At 43.3% G+C, this 13931-nt stretch overlaps 2 long non-coding RNA genes and 1 other non-coding gene across 3 annotated transcripts in view; 2 read left to right on the forward strand and 1 right to left on the reverse strand.

Annotated features, from left to right (window-relative positions):
• LOC147578176 (uncharacterized) lies at positions 1 to 5213 on the reverse strand. The gene is made up of 3 exons (XR_015254882.1): positions 4851 to 5213; positions 1173 to 1296; positions 1 to 376 (listed from the first exon to the last, which is right to left on the reverse strand). It is a non-coding gene; the product is annotated as an uncharacterized LOC147578176 (long non-coding RNA).
• LOC147578177 (uncharacterized) overlaps positions 4714 to 13931 on the forward strand; it is a 12950-nt gene continuing 3732 nt past the window's right edge. Inside the window, exons 1-4 of the long non-coding RNA XR_015254881.1 lie at positions 4714 to 5329; positions 10885 to 10959; positions 11714 to 11744; positions 12413 to 12503. This is a non-coding gene — a long non-coding RNA (uncharacterized LOC147578177). The remainder of the gene's footprint in view (positions 5330 to 10884; positions 10960 to 11713; positions 11745 to 12412; positions 12504 to 13931) is intronic.
• TRNAR-UCU (transfer RNA arginine (anticodon UCU)) lies at positions 5797 to 5881 on the forward strand. Its single transcript is given in 2 exon segments — positions 5797 to 5833; positions 5846 to 5881. It is a non-coding gene; the product is annotated as a tRNA-Arg (tRNA).

Below are 13931 nucleotides of genomic sequence, written 5' to 3' on the forward strand. Positions count from 1 at the left end.
TCCCAAACCAGTGCTTTTCAAACTTTAATGCAAACGAATCACCTGGCGGATCTTATTAAAATGCAGATTATGGTTTCACCCACCCCAGCTCATCCTCTCCTTGTCCCACAAACTACCCCCACACATACCCCAAGCCACATATTGCATCCTGTGAGCCTTCTTTGCCCCCTTGGAAAAACACCACACTCCACCTGCCCTGAAGAAAAAAAAAAATGCAGATTCTGATTCAGCAGGTCTGGGGAAGGTCTGAGACCTTGCATTTCTGTCCATCTTACAGGCTCTGCTGATGCTCCTGGGCCATGGTCATCACTGTAGTAGGAATGGGCAGAAAGCATTTGTTCTCATACTTGGCTGCATATGAAAATCACCTGAGGAGCTGAAAACAAAACAAAACAAAACACAACTAGTGCGGAGCCCCACATTTAGCCATGCTCAATGCGTAAAAGAACAAATGTGCTATCTGCAGGCGCAAAGCCTGACCAAACCCAGACTAGGGTCAGGCTTGGCCTTTGTCCAGCCATCTCGACAGCAGATGGTGACTGCCACCTGCAGGATGGTCCTACATCCTTCCTGAGCTCTGCTATGCTTAGAAACCTGCTCAGCAACCCAGCCAACCCAGCCACAAGGTCCAGAGCTGGCACTGCCTTCCTCAGAACATGAAGACCTGCTTCTACCCCACTTTCCCTTTGTGAATAGACCCCCCTCCCCCGAACACCAGCCTACTGGTCTGAGATTTTCAACCAGCTCTTCCCAAGCCCTTCCCTTTGAGGGCTCGATCATGTTCCATTTATCCTCAGCTGTGATTCTCGTCCTCTTGAGAATGGGCTGATGGCACAGAACCACGGAACTGACCCACACTTGACTTTGTCACTGGCACCCTGAACCCCAGTGACCTATTCTACCAGCACCAAGGCCAAATTAGCTGCAACCAAGGCCAAGTTAGCTCGACCCTTTTTCACACCATGCATTGGACTGCTCAGCCTCTACCATTTTCCCAGACTGTCTGGTCTTCTTCGTCACATCCCTCAGGCTGTATGCTAATCCCTGCCAGTATCCCTGAGCACAAATTGGCCGTAGGTTAGAGAATGTTTTCATATGTGGCCTTCCTCCCTAATTCCCTCTCTCTGGATGAAATCTCTCTCCCCTGAAGTCCCGTTCCACCTGTACCTCACCTGGAGACCTCTTGAGCCAGCATCACAGTTGGTTGTGTGTATCTGTGTTCATTTCGATTAGGCTTATAAACCAGGCACGTGTCTTTTTTCTTTAGATCTCATGTAGACCCTCAATCATCACTTGCTGAAGAGATGAAGAAGCATAGGAAAACACCAAGTATGCATTTAATGAAATGTAATGGTCTCTTTGACCCTTGCCCCACACCCCCATTCAGCCTGCATGCCACCTCCTAAATCATTTTCTAAAGCCCAGTCATTCTAAAGCACACACCAAAAGAACCTAGTAGCTCCCCATTGCCTGTTGCATTACATCCACATTCCTCATCCTGAACCAGGCCTGCCCAGGCTGCTTTGTCACACTTGGCCTCAATCCTACCTGTCCAACCTAATCTCCCAACACATTTATCTCCTCACCCCCCACGGTACTTCTGTAAGGGCCTATTCATCCCTCTTTTCTGTCCTAATGTCTGTATTTCTTCATCTTAGAAAATTTTATTTTCTTTTCCTTATTTCCATCTTGCCACCTATGTAGTTTGGTTATTGGTCTAGCTAATACTTCCATGCTAAGATTTTTTAGGATGAAAAGGGCCATCATTTAAATGTTGAGGGATTTTGTCTGGCAAAAAGTTTTCATTTTGGAAAACCATGCGGTTGCACAAGTAGAAATAAGAATCCACTCAAGGTTCTTTGAGACAGAACTGAGGAAATCATGAAGCTGAAGGTAAATGTTTCCGGCTTTCAGACTGAGAAGCTGGGTGTTCTGTTTGGTAACAGACATGATGTCTACAGTCCAGTGGGAGCTGGGTCGTGGGTTGTGACAAATTTAGCTGATGCTGTATCTGAACTCTGGTTTGTTCCTTTAGGATGTGGCTTTTTTTTTTTTCTTAATTAAGAGTTTCTTGCTAATAATAACAGCAAACACTTGTTACACACTTACCATGTGCCAGGCCTGAGATAAACCCTTGCAAGGATCAATTTCTGCAATCCTCAAAACAACTTTGGGATTTTTTCAGATGAGGAAAGAAAGGCTCTGGGAAGTTGAGGATTATGTCTTTCAAATCAGAGTCAGAGCCAGGATGTGAACACCAGGAGTGTGACTTTACAGTCTGTGCTCCAAACCTCAGCATCTTTACTTTTTTAAAAAATCTCATCCTTCTAAAACTTCTAATTGGGGTATGCTTATAATTAATATAGTAGTACATATTTATTACTTGGGAGTGCAAACTCAAAAACCTTACATTGGCAGGGGTGCCCATCACACTTTGCCATTTGTTTTCATATGCTGTACTGCATTATTTGCATATTGCTTCATTTTCATTGGTCACATTTCTCCCAAGGAATTGGAAGTCTCCTTGGATTGTGTCTTAAACTTCCACTCTGTCTCCCACAGTAGACCCAGGTATATCCTCCCTAAACACTCCATGAACTGAGTTAAATCCATACTCCAATGACCTTCTCCCTCTGAAGCAAAGCAAAGCTAGTGAAAATACACAACACCATAGATTTCTAGGCCTTCTGGGGGAGGCTGGAGCTACTAGTAAGCACTGCAAATAGAACAACATAGTAACTTAAAAATAATTCTGCTGTACAAACATGAAAAGTGTTATTGCAGTCTCCCAGGGATGTATAATGGATTTGAACTTTAAAACACCAAAATGAAGTTTTATTTAATTTAGGGCTTGGCTGTTCAGGAAACTAGAATTGGACGTGATCAGCCTGAGTGGAGGTGGTTACAGTTCGTGCTTTGGCTCCCTCTGTCGGCAGGAAGGAAGAGGTAATTTTTTTTTTTACTTGGAGTAATTCTTGGCTCGGGTTTTATAATGGCTGCTGTTTACTGTATGTACTGTCTGAAAAAATTCATCTTTTAAAGTTAGGAAAGGCTTAAGACCTTAAAACCTACTGAATCTTTCTTCTCAGATGGAAACTAAATACACATTTTCATTCCCTTTACGTGCTAACATTACTATCTCTGAAGCTAGATTCACTATAAAGCGCTTATTAATTGTCATAGAACACACACAGAGCTTGTTCCACTGTGGCTTTCCCAGTCTTCTAACTGTAGGGGGTAAAAAGTACAACCTCGATTGCTAGCAGAGTTTGTTACAAGCCTCATTTTCCCACACTGTCTGCTAACCCTGTATCTTGGGAGTGTTTTCCATGACAGGAGAAGGAGCTTTGATCTCAACTAGTAAAAGGAATCCAATATCCAAAATTCTTTGTTTGATTCATCAAGTGGAATAAGGAACACACACATCATCCTCTAGCACGCTGTCTCTTTCCCAATGTCCCCTACGCAGAACTTTTATATATGAGTCTGAATTGTTACTTATGTCAGTGACTCATCATTTGAGAGTTGGCACCAACGCCTCCAGACAAAATTCCTCTGCAAAGTGTTTCCACAGGGGCACTGAACACCTGTCTCTTCCTCTGTTCCTCCACGTTCAACTCCAAGAACCAGTGAAGACAGATGCCACAAGTGCCTGGTACACTGCAGAGTTCAGTAAAGATTTATGTAAATATGATTTAAAGTCATATTCTATTTTACAGGCTAATTTTGCACATGTAAGAATTCCTTGATGCTTGCAAAGACATATTTTATTTCATTAATCTTTATTAAAGAGGGCATAACAATGTTATACATAAAATGCTTGTTGTCAAGGAATGTTGCTTATATTATGGTGGAATGAAACAGGCCTGACAGCAATCAGGGTCCTGCCACTTACTGTTTGGAGAGACAGGCAACCATGGGCCCTCAGAATCCTTGCACACTAAGGATCCTTGCACTAAGATGCAAAAGCCTGCTCACTTGGGCCATTTCTCAGGGTTGTGCTTACAGTGAGCAAACTTGAGGGTGTCTCCCCATAGGACAAAGAGCAGTCTTGCTTACTGCTTGCTATAAAATGGTGGGTTCCCCAAGTTTAGCATTTCTCTCCTGTAATGAAATCCATTTTGTGTGCAAGCATCCATCTGGGCCCATCTGCTTCATTCCTGTGAGAATTGGGGTTCGGAACCCAACACAAACATGTTGACACTGCGGCTACTGCTTTTGCTGTAACAGTCTTTCATTTATGACCCAGTACTCTCGTGTGCTCTGTCAGCATCCATGAAGCTGTGACAAGCCAATGTGTTAGCTTGCAAGGAGGGTAAAATCTCAGATTCTTCACAGTTCTTAATACTCACTAGCTGGGTGTCCCTACACAATTAATTTAACCTCTCTTAGTTGCAGTGTCCCTTCTTTCTGAAGGAGACAATAGTAGCTGCCTCATAGCACCGTTGAGGAGTTAAATAAGAATGGAAAGATCCCTACCAGACTACATTCTTCCTGGGAGCTCCCTTTCCCTCTTTAGAACACTGAGAGACTACTCTGCTTTGATGCCTGATGATGCTAGGCAGGGACGAATGGCGTGAGGCATGGCGTGAGCTGTGGCTGCTGGTGGTTTGGTGCAATGGTGGGCCGAGGACCGACCTGAAGAGCGCGCACAGCGGCAGAGCCGAAATTTCTACGTGGGCGGGGCGCGGAAAGCCGCAAACTGATTGAAGAGGGAGGCCCTGGGGTTTTGTCTGCAGCGGTTGCATAGCAACCACGCCGTATTTACTTAGACTGTCTATTTCAAGTGGCTTAGGGGTCGCGCTGTTGGGGACTACTGGGGCACTGAGGCCCCCTCCCCCATCACCCACCTGATTCGTGGCGACCACGCCATTCCGAGGAGCCACTGGCTTGGCCGCCTCCCGCCGCCCCGGGAACCCCGCGGCAGCGCTCGGGCGCGCGCCCTCCAGCCGCACGCACCCGCACACGCATGCTCCCGGCGCGCCCACGCGCGCAGCCACCCTCACGGCTGCCGCCCACGCAACCGCGTGGTCTTGGGGCGCGGACTGGGGGCGGCCGCGCGGCGCCCGCGGACACAGCTCCCCGCCCTCGGACAAGCTCTCAGAGGATGCCAGGCGCGGGGCGCGTCGCCCCCCTCAGTCCACCAGAGCCCGGATACCTCAGAAATTCGGCTCTGGGTCTGTGGGGAGCGAAATGCAACCCAAACCCCGTTTTACCGAACCCTGCGCAAATAAAACACGCACAAGCACGCACACAGACGTCGCCGCAGCCCGCCAGGGAAGAGCCAGGGACCCGGGAGGGGCCGCCGCTCGAGATCGGCGGCTAAAAGGTGCGACGTAAGTGCCCGGCGTTACCGGCCCGGCTTAACGGCGCAACGGCCGGCCTGGTTCCGTGTCGCCGGGGCCAGGGCGGGGCGGGAGCGGCCGCCGGAGAGACCCGGTAGGCGGGGGCGCTCGGGGCAGGAAGGGACCGGGGAGGAAGAGCGAGGGTGTGATTTGTCCTGAGCGGCCAGATACGGCGGCGCCCCGGGTAGGCCCAGGACCCGGCTCTGGCAGCCCTCGGACCGACCGGCTGGGGCCCGGCGGAGTCGCAGGGCTCGGCGACCTCGTGTGAGGCGGCCGCTGGGGAAGGACGGGCGCCTTCGGCTCACGTTTGGTGGTCGCTACCCAGGCTAGCAATACCGTGGTCTCGGCAAGACAGACGGATGGCTGGGGGGACGGCTCAGGGGGCGGTGGGAAGGGCGCGGGGCCGTCGCCTCTGGCTTAACACAGCAGATGCGCGAAGACTCCAACAGGTGGCTCCGTGGCGCAATGGATAGCGCATTGGACTTCTAGAGGCTGAAGGCATTCAAAGGTTCCGGGTTCGAGTCCCGGCGGAGTCGCAGTTTTTCCCGATTCCCCCCCGAAATTATTTTCTGACCCCATCGTTTCTCTCCCCGTTATTTTTTTTCCTAAACGGTTGAACTTGCCTCTCCATCTCTGCCCTTTCTCCTTCTGCATTGGGCTTCTGCGGCCGTTCCACCTCTAGCCGCTCGCGCCAGTGCGCTCGCCCCCCGCCCCGCTTCCTCAGCTCTGTGGCTCAGGATCTGGGACCAGCTGACAGCGGAGCCTGATCCAGGACCTGGGAGGAACGGCTCCGGCCGGTGGCCCAAGCGAGGCCTCGCCATTTTCGGCCCAAAGTTGGCCCGGGTCTCGGCTGTTCCGGAGGAGTGTCCCCCAAGCTCCTGTGCTGACAACCCCTAGCTCGGAGCGCGGCGGTGAGCGCTAGGGAGGGCGCGGGAAGGATGAGAAAATGGGCCTACACCGTGACCTGCGCTGTGCAGGCTGACTGCCCTTCCAGTCCCGGAGGCTTCAAAATTGTCACGTACCGGAATCCCCAGTAGGATCCTGTCAGAAATGCAGATTCCTGGGCGTCATTGAGGGCCTCGAATGGAGTCGATTGGGGATGGGGCCCAGGAATCTGCATTTCTGGTAAGAACGCCCGCTCCTCAATTCCAGTGCTAGGAACCGAGTCCCAGGTCCGTTCTGCCTGTCAGCTCCTCCAGGCAGGGATTGCTATCTTGCATCTCTTCCGACAACTCATAGGTTTGCATAATGATTAGGGTTCCACCTCACTAAATGCAAGTACATCAATGAATGGGCTTTTCAAAATTCACTGTAACAAATTTGATGCAAAAAATTAAAAATCCAAAATTGTCAAAAAACATAGAGAAAAGTAAGCGTTGTTGTTCCTATACCTTAGCCTTTCAATTCTCTTTATAACCATTAGTGAAAATGGTTTCTTGGAAATATTTTCAAATGTATTTTATGCACGTGTCAATTTTTATATCTGTTGTCTCTGTTGATATACAATTGGTAGTATGCTACACTTGCTCTTTCACTTATTAATATAGGTAGACCTGCCTTTTTCCTTTGTACGTATGTATTTAACAGTCTTCAGTAGTTGGAAATTCAGGTGTAAATATTTTCCTGTTACAATGCTTCAGTGAACATGCTTGTTCTTACATTGTTGTAGACAAGTGCAAGTATATCTATAGGATAGATTCCTAGGAAGTTGGATTGTTGGGTCAAGGGTTTGTTTGTTCATTCTTTGATAGATATTGCCAAATTGCTCTCCTAGAGATTGTACCCACTTTACTCTCACAGACCCATGTGTTATCAAACAGGTGAAAAATGGTTTCTAGTTGTAGTGTCAATTCATGTCTTTTATTACGAGGGAAAGCTGAGCGTTTTTTCATATGGGGAATGATTTGTATTTCTTTTTTGTTATTTATCTGTTCTTAGGTTTTGTTCATTTTTCTATTGCATAGTTGGTCATTTTCGTATTGGTTTGTAGTTCTTTACATATTCTGGAAACCAGTCCTTTGTTTATATGTGTTACAATTATTCTTTCTCAATTGATTGGTCTTTTGATTTCCTATATAGTATTTTATTTTATTGCCTTACAGAAATTCATATATTTGGATTTATCAGTCTTTTCCTTTATGGCTTCTAGGTTTGGGGCTATACTGCACTCAGATTCTTAAATAATTTCATTATGTTTTATTTTAGTGCTTTATCTGGTTTTATTTTTATACTTAAATTTTAATTTCATCCAGAATATACTTTTGTATCAAGGGTAAGGTGGGAATTTGGTCCCAGAATCACTGGTAATGAACACCCTAACTCTTCTTTTCTATACTCATTTATTTGAAATGCCTATTTTATCATTTTCTAAATTTCCACTTGCATTGGGGTGCTTGGATTCTCTATTCTGTTCCATTGATCTGTCTTCATTCTGATTCACCAGAACTGTGCTGTTTTTATGTCTAATGGGGCCAATCCTTTCTCATAACATTTTTTGAAATTTTTTTCCTCAGCTATTCTTGAATTGTTTTTCCCACATAATGTTAATAACTAGCACCTGTTTAGCATTTATTATATACCAGGTACTATTCTAAGTGCTTTATGCATTTTAAGGCATTTAATCCTCCTGACAACTCTACCAGGTAGATATTATCCCCTTTCATGGAAGGGGCATCTGAAACAGAGAGGTTAAGTAACTTGACCAGGAATACACAGCTAATAATAAGCAGTATGCCAGGATGGGAACCCAGGAAGCCTGGGTCTTTGGGTAAAACCATAATTCTGCGTTGCCTTTTCACATGAGCTTTAGTTACAGCTAGTCTGGTTCTAATCTTAGGAGATATTTGTATTGGAGTCATGTTATATATAGATTAATATAGGGAGAATTGAACTGATTATGTTGAATCTTACTATTTAAGAGCAGAAAGGAGGGAAAAAAAGAACACCTATGCCTTTCCATTTGTTCAGTTGCTTTTCAGGAGTATGTAAAAGTTTTCTATTATAGATCTTGAATTATTTGTTAACTTTATTCCTACTTTATCCTTTTTGTTGGAGTCTTTTATTCCATTATGTTTTCTAAGTGATTATTGTTTGTATATAAGAAGGCTTTCGATATTTTAAATAATAAATTTATATGTAGCCATCTTAATTGAACTGTTTTACTATTTAAAATGGCTTTTCAGTTCCAAACCATGGGATACCACTTCACATCCTGTGGATGTGGCTGGAATAAAAAAGACAGACAATAACACACATTGGCAAGGATGTGGAGAAGTGGGGATGTAAAATGGTGGTATCTTTTTGGAAAAAAGTTTGGCAGTTAGTCAAAAATTTGTACAGAGTTACTACAGAACCTAGCAATCTCACTCCTAGAGAAGTGAAACCTGTGTTAACACAAAAATTTGTACGATTGTTCATAGCAGCATTATGCTTAATAGACAAAAAGTAGAAACAACCCAAATGTCCATCAAGTGATGAGTGGATAAATAAAATATGGTGTATCCATACAGTGGAATATTATTATCCAGCAATAAAAAGGAATGAAATAGTGATTCATGTTGCAACATGGATAAATCTTGAAAACATTCTGCCAAGTAAAAGAAACTAGTCATATAAGACCACATATTATATGATTCTACTTAAATAAAATATTCGAAATAGGCAAATCTATTGAGACAGGAAGTAAATTAGTTATTGCTAAGTGCTGGGGATAAGAGGAATATGAAGTGACTGCTAATGGGTATTTAATGGGATTTTTTGGGAGTGATAAAAATGTTTTGGAATGAGTGATGACAATTGCTCAACTCTGAATATACAAAATCCCAGCAAGCTACACATTTTAAAGGGGTGAACGTTATGGTATGTGAATTATATCTCACTTTTTTAAAAGGAAAAGTTTTTTCAGTTAACTACATTGTGGTTTTTGGAAATCTATCACCCACAAATAATTATAGTATTATCTTTGTTTTTTATGCCTCATTATTATTTCTCTTGTAATAGCATCTGCTAGTATCTCTAGAAAATGTTCATTTTTGTGATAATGGTGACAGTAGGCTGAGTCGTCCTGTTTCCGATCATTATAGGAACGCTTCTCCACTAAGCATGATGCTAGCTTTTGGGGTTGGCGTGCACACACACACAGACACACACACACTTTATCACATTAAGAAACTATACCTAGTTGTCAGTAACCTGTGGAAATTTTTCTCCTTTGATCTATAATATTGTGCAGTATATTGAGAGATTTTCTAATATTCAACCCTTCTTGCATTCCTGAAGTGAATCCTACTTGGTTGTGGTGTATATTTATTTTGGTATTCTGGTATTTTGCAGTTTTTGCATATTTAGAAAGATTGACATTTGTTCATATACCATAAATGCAGCATTATTTAGAATGGCCCCAAACTGGAAATAACCTAGATGTTTATCAATAGTGAAGTGTTTGAAAACAAACAGAAACAGTCTCCTAAATACACAGAACGAACTGGTGGTTGTTGAGGGTGGGAGGATGGGCGATAAATAGGTAAAGGACGTTAAGAGGTACCAACGTCAGCTATAAAATAAGTCACAGGGATGAAAAGTACAGCACAAGGAATATAGTCAATATTGTATTAACTTTGTATGGTGACAGATGGTAACTACACCTATTATGGTGAGTATTGCTTAATATATGGAATTGTCAAATCACCATATTGTACACCTGAAACTGATCTATGCCAACTATACTTCAATTAAAAAATTAAAAAAAACAATTGAATTGTTTGAAGATAGTAGAGCCATATAATTGAATACAATGCAGACCTTTACAAAATGAGGAAGATTTATGTATACTATGGAAAAATATCCAAGATTATATGAAGAAAGCCAATATGAAAATGAGCATGTTTAATATGATTCTCTTGGGCTAAATAATGCTAATAATAATAGTAATAATGTGTATTACTATGGTTGTATGTGCGTAGAAAATTTCTGGAATCATATGCAGTTAACAATGCTGGAGCAGGAAGAACAGTGATATGGGGGGGGGTGGGCCTTCTTTTTTTATATCTCATTGTAATGTTTGAATTTTTTCATATGAAGTCTATCTTATCCTTGTAATAAAAAAGTTAAGTTTTGAAAGGGTAAAGCAAAAGAAAAAAAAACAAAAACAAAACCTAATGTTAATGATGAAGGGGAAAAAAACATTTTGTCTGTTCCCTAGATCACTTTCATATGGGCAGCCTTGTGATACTACTTACCATTAAAGATTTTCTGAACTTCATCCAACATTTATTGACTACTTACATTTTACTATATGCTGGATCTCAGGCATAAGTACACTGTTTAGAAGCTCCTCCTGTTAAGAGTGGAGAAACATGTAAACAAAGTATCTCTTTACAGTGATTCCAGCAGGCACTGTGTCCTGGAGGTCTTATACAAACATGTTAAGGACTGTGGACTTGACAGAAAAGGTAGTGAGTGGGAAACCACTGAACAGCTTTTTAGGTAGGAAGCAGTGTGACTATTCAATGTGTGCTTTCTGTCCCCACTCTGGCTATAGTGTGGATACCTGGCTGGACCAACAGTGCAGGACTGGAAGCTGGAAGACCAGTTCAAGGCACTTTGAGTTGTTTAGGTACGAAAATGATGGAGGCTGGGGCACCTGGGTGAGTCAGTCGGTTGAGCATCCGACTTCGGCTCAGGTCATGATCTCGTGGTCTGTGAGTTCAAGCCCTGTGTCGGGCTCTCCTGACAGCTCAGAGCCTGGAACCTGCTTTGGATTCTGTGTCTCCCTCTCTCTGCCCCTCCCCCACTCATGCTCGCTCTCTCTCTCTCTCTGTCAAAAATAAACTTAAAAAAAAAAAAATGATGGAGGCTGGAACTAGGGGTGGTGTGGGGAGAAACCCAGAACACAGACATTTGATGGATAGGCAAAGAATGAGGTTTTCAAAGAGTCCAAGAAAGGGTAGCCAGAGAAGTAGGAAGAAAACTAGAAGGAAGTATTCTCTCCAAGAATTGATGGAGCAAGGTGCCTCTAGAGAAGGGAGTCAAGAGGAAAAGGGAAACGTCTAACAGTTTTCCAAACAACTGCTTATGCCAACCAGTTTAGCCCTCACCATTTAATTACTCCCCAGATCCTAGCAAGTAATGATTATCCCCGTTTTACAGATGAGAAAATTAAGATGCAAAGATCTTAATTCTTAAATTTGCATCTTAAATTAAGATGCAAAGATCATCAGGAATAAGATGAAAAGAGTAGCCTAGAGATGATGGGAAAATATCTGCTCTTCTAAGGCAGGTAGGAAGAGAGGGGGATACAAGCATGAAGGTCAAGGGAAAACCAAAGGTGTTCATTTTTGAAGACCTATTTTCTTTGTGCTCTTTTCCAGCTCTGCCCCACACACCCAGGACTCCAGGAAGGTACTGACAAAGAAGGAGTTGCCTGAAGGGGTGGAGACACTCTCATCTTACTGCTGCCTGTGGTCCATAAAGACCTGAAAGACCAGAGGCCGGGAGTGGTTTCATTCAGCTTCCTCCTAATCTGGGGCTTTCTCCATCTTAATATAAAATATTAAGAAATATTTTATAATCTCATTCATCCTCAATTTGATTTATATTTTTGAGTACTAGCATAAGGAACCACGTAGGAAAGACATACAAAGGTGAGTGAGATAGAGTGCATTTTCTTAAGAGTTCACCCTAGTGTGGGGCAGGGAGCCATGGATCGATAGTCCCATTAATTAGGATTGGCTTTGGCTGTGAGTGGCAGGAAACTCAAACAATGCATTTAGCAAGATAGAGGTGTCTTCCTCAGGTGAAAGATCAGGCAGTGGCAACTACTGGATCAAGAGACACCCAGGCTCCTTTTTATTCTTTCACCTTAAAATGCAGCCTCCTCCTGATGTTCCGAGAAGATTGCTCCTCTCCTACCATCAGGTCAACATACTAGTTAGTGGGGAGAAAATAAAGGGACAGAGTCCCACTCCAAGCTCACTCATCTCAGGGACACTTCCCAGAAGTTGCACATACTGTTTTCACTCACATCCCATAGAAAGGCGAGAATCATAGCTTTTTTTCTCTTTTTCCAGGTAGCCACATTCTCAGCTACAAATTATGTGTTCCGTACCTAGTAAGGAAAGGAAGCAAGCTCAGCAGATTTTGTTGGTGATGTGGAAACAGGTATGCAGATAGTTATAGTGCAAGGCTAAAATACAAGTGTGACAAGAGTTACACTTACTAGCTCTGTGACCTTAGGCAAGTTACTTCTTAAGCTGTCTGTGCCTGTTTCTTAACTTACATAATGACGATAATAGTAACATCTACTTCGTAGGTTTACCTGAGGTTACCTAAATTATTATATATGTTTTGTATGTACACACATATACAGTTACCTAAAAATTTAACTCCCCTCTATATCAAGGCAGCTGAGATGAACTTTTGCGAAGCTCAAGTCAGAAGTAGTGGCAGATTTGGCTCGAAGGGCAGACGTTAGACAATTAGCCAAGGTTTTGATGAGCTTCACATTCCGGAATTAAGCTAGGACTTGTTCTTCTCAATGTTCATTGCTATTTTGGCAACGTGTATGTGTATAAATCTGAGTACATACACACATACATACATACATACATTTAAGGGAAAAAATAAGTCTTGCTGATAATACGCTAACATTAATATCTAGAAAGTCTAACCACAATGTGTGTCTTTTTTGTGTTTACTTTAGCATGTTACTCTGGAGGGTGGAGGAGTAGGTGTAGGAGAGAATGAGACTGAACAAAACTTCATACATTTCTTTTCACATGGGTGACTACAAGCACATATTTCTTTCCTATAATTTAAAAAGGTCGAGGAAAACACCTTCTCATCATTTGTAATATTCTTCACTGCATATGGTAACTAAAATTCTCATGGTAACTGGAACCAAATCTAACCATAGTTTTCATATCCATATTTCACTTTTTCTCCCCTTAATGAACAAGACGTCAGAATTTCAGTATGTTGCATGGGGTCTGAGGTCAGATTTGGTGCCTGAGCCCTACCAGTCCCTCCTTTGTAATCCTGGTTGTAACCATAAGAAAAGCCCATGGGAGGGAAAGTACCACTCATTGCACAGCTGGGGACACTGAAGGACTTCTCAGCTAAGTTGTGAGGGAATAATTTATATTCCCATCATCCCCTACTTTTAGTAGAGAAAGTGAGGCTCAGAATAGCCCCAACTCCAGTTTCCCATCTTCCCTGGAAGAGAGGAGGTAGACCTGTACCCTAACAGGGCAAGAGCGACTGCACGTTTTCAGACTTGTTAATACAGCAACTCTCTTCACTTATAAAGATAGAGCCCAGTATCTTGGGTTCACTTCAATCCTTTTTCCTCCGGAGGGGTGAGTAGGAAGGAGGCAGGTAGGGAGAATTTCCTAAATACTATGCGTTGAGCCCAAAAGAGAACATTATAAGGTGCTAGCTAACATGTTAGGGAAGTATCTTGAACCATCCAGATCTACTCAGCTACTAGCTGAATACCAGAGTGACCTCATCTTAATACCATGTGGAGCCCAAATCACCCAGCCACGCCTTGACCCACCAAATCATGATTTATAAAAACACAGTGGTTGT

Source organism: Puma concolor, chromosome C1, assembly GCF_028749965.1.
Source record: "Puma concolor isolate L17-30 chromosome C1, mPumCon1.1.hap2, whole genome shotgun sequence".
In the NCBI taxonomy this organism is placed as follows: Eukaryota; Metazoa; Chordata; class Mammalia; order Carnivora; family Felidae; genus Puma; species Puma concolor.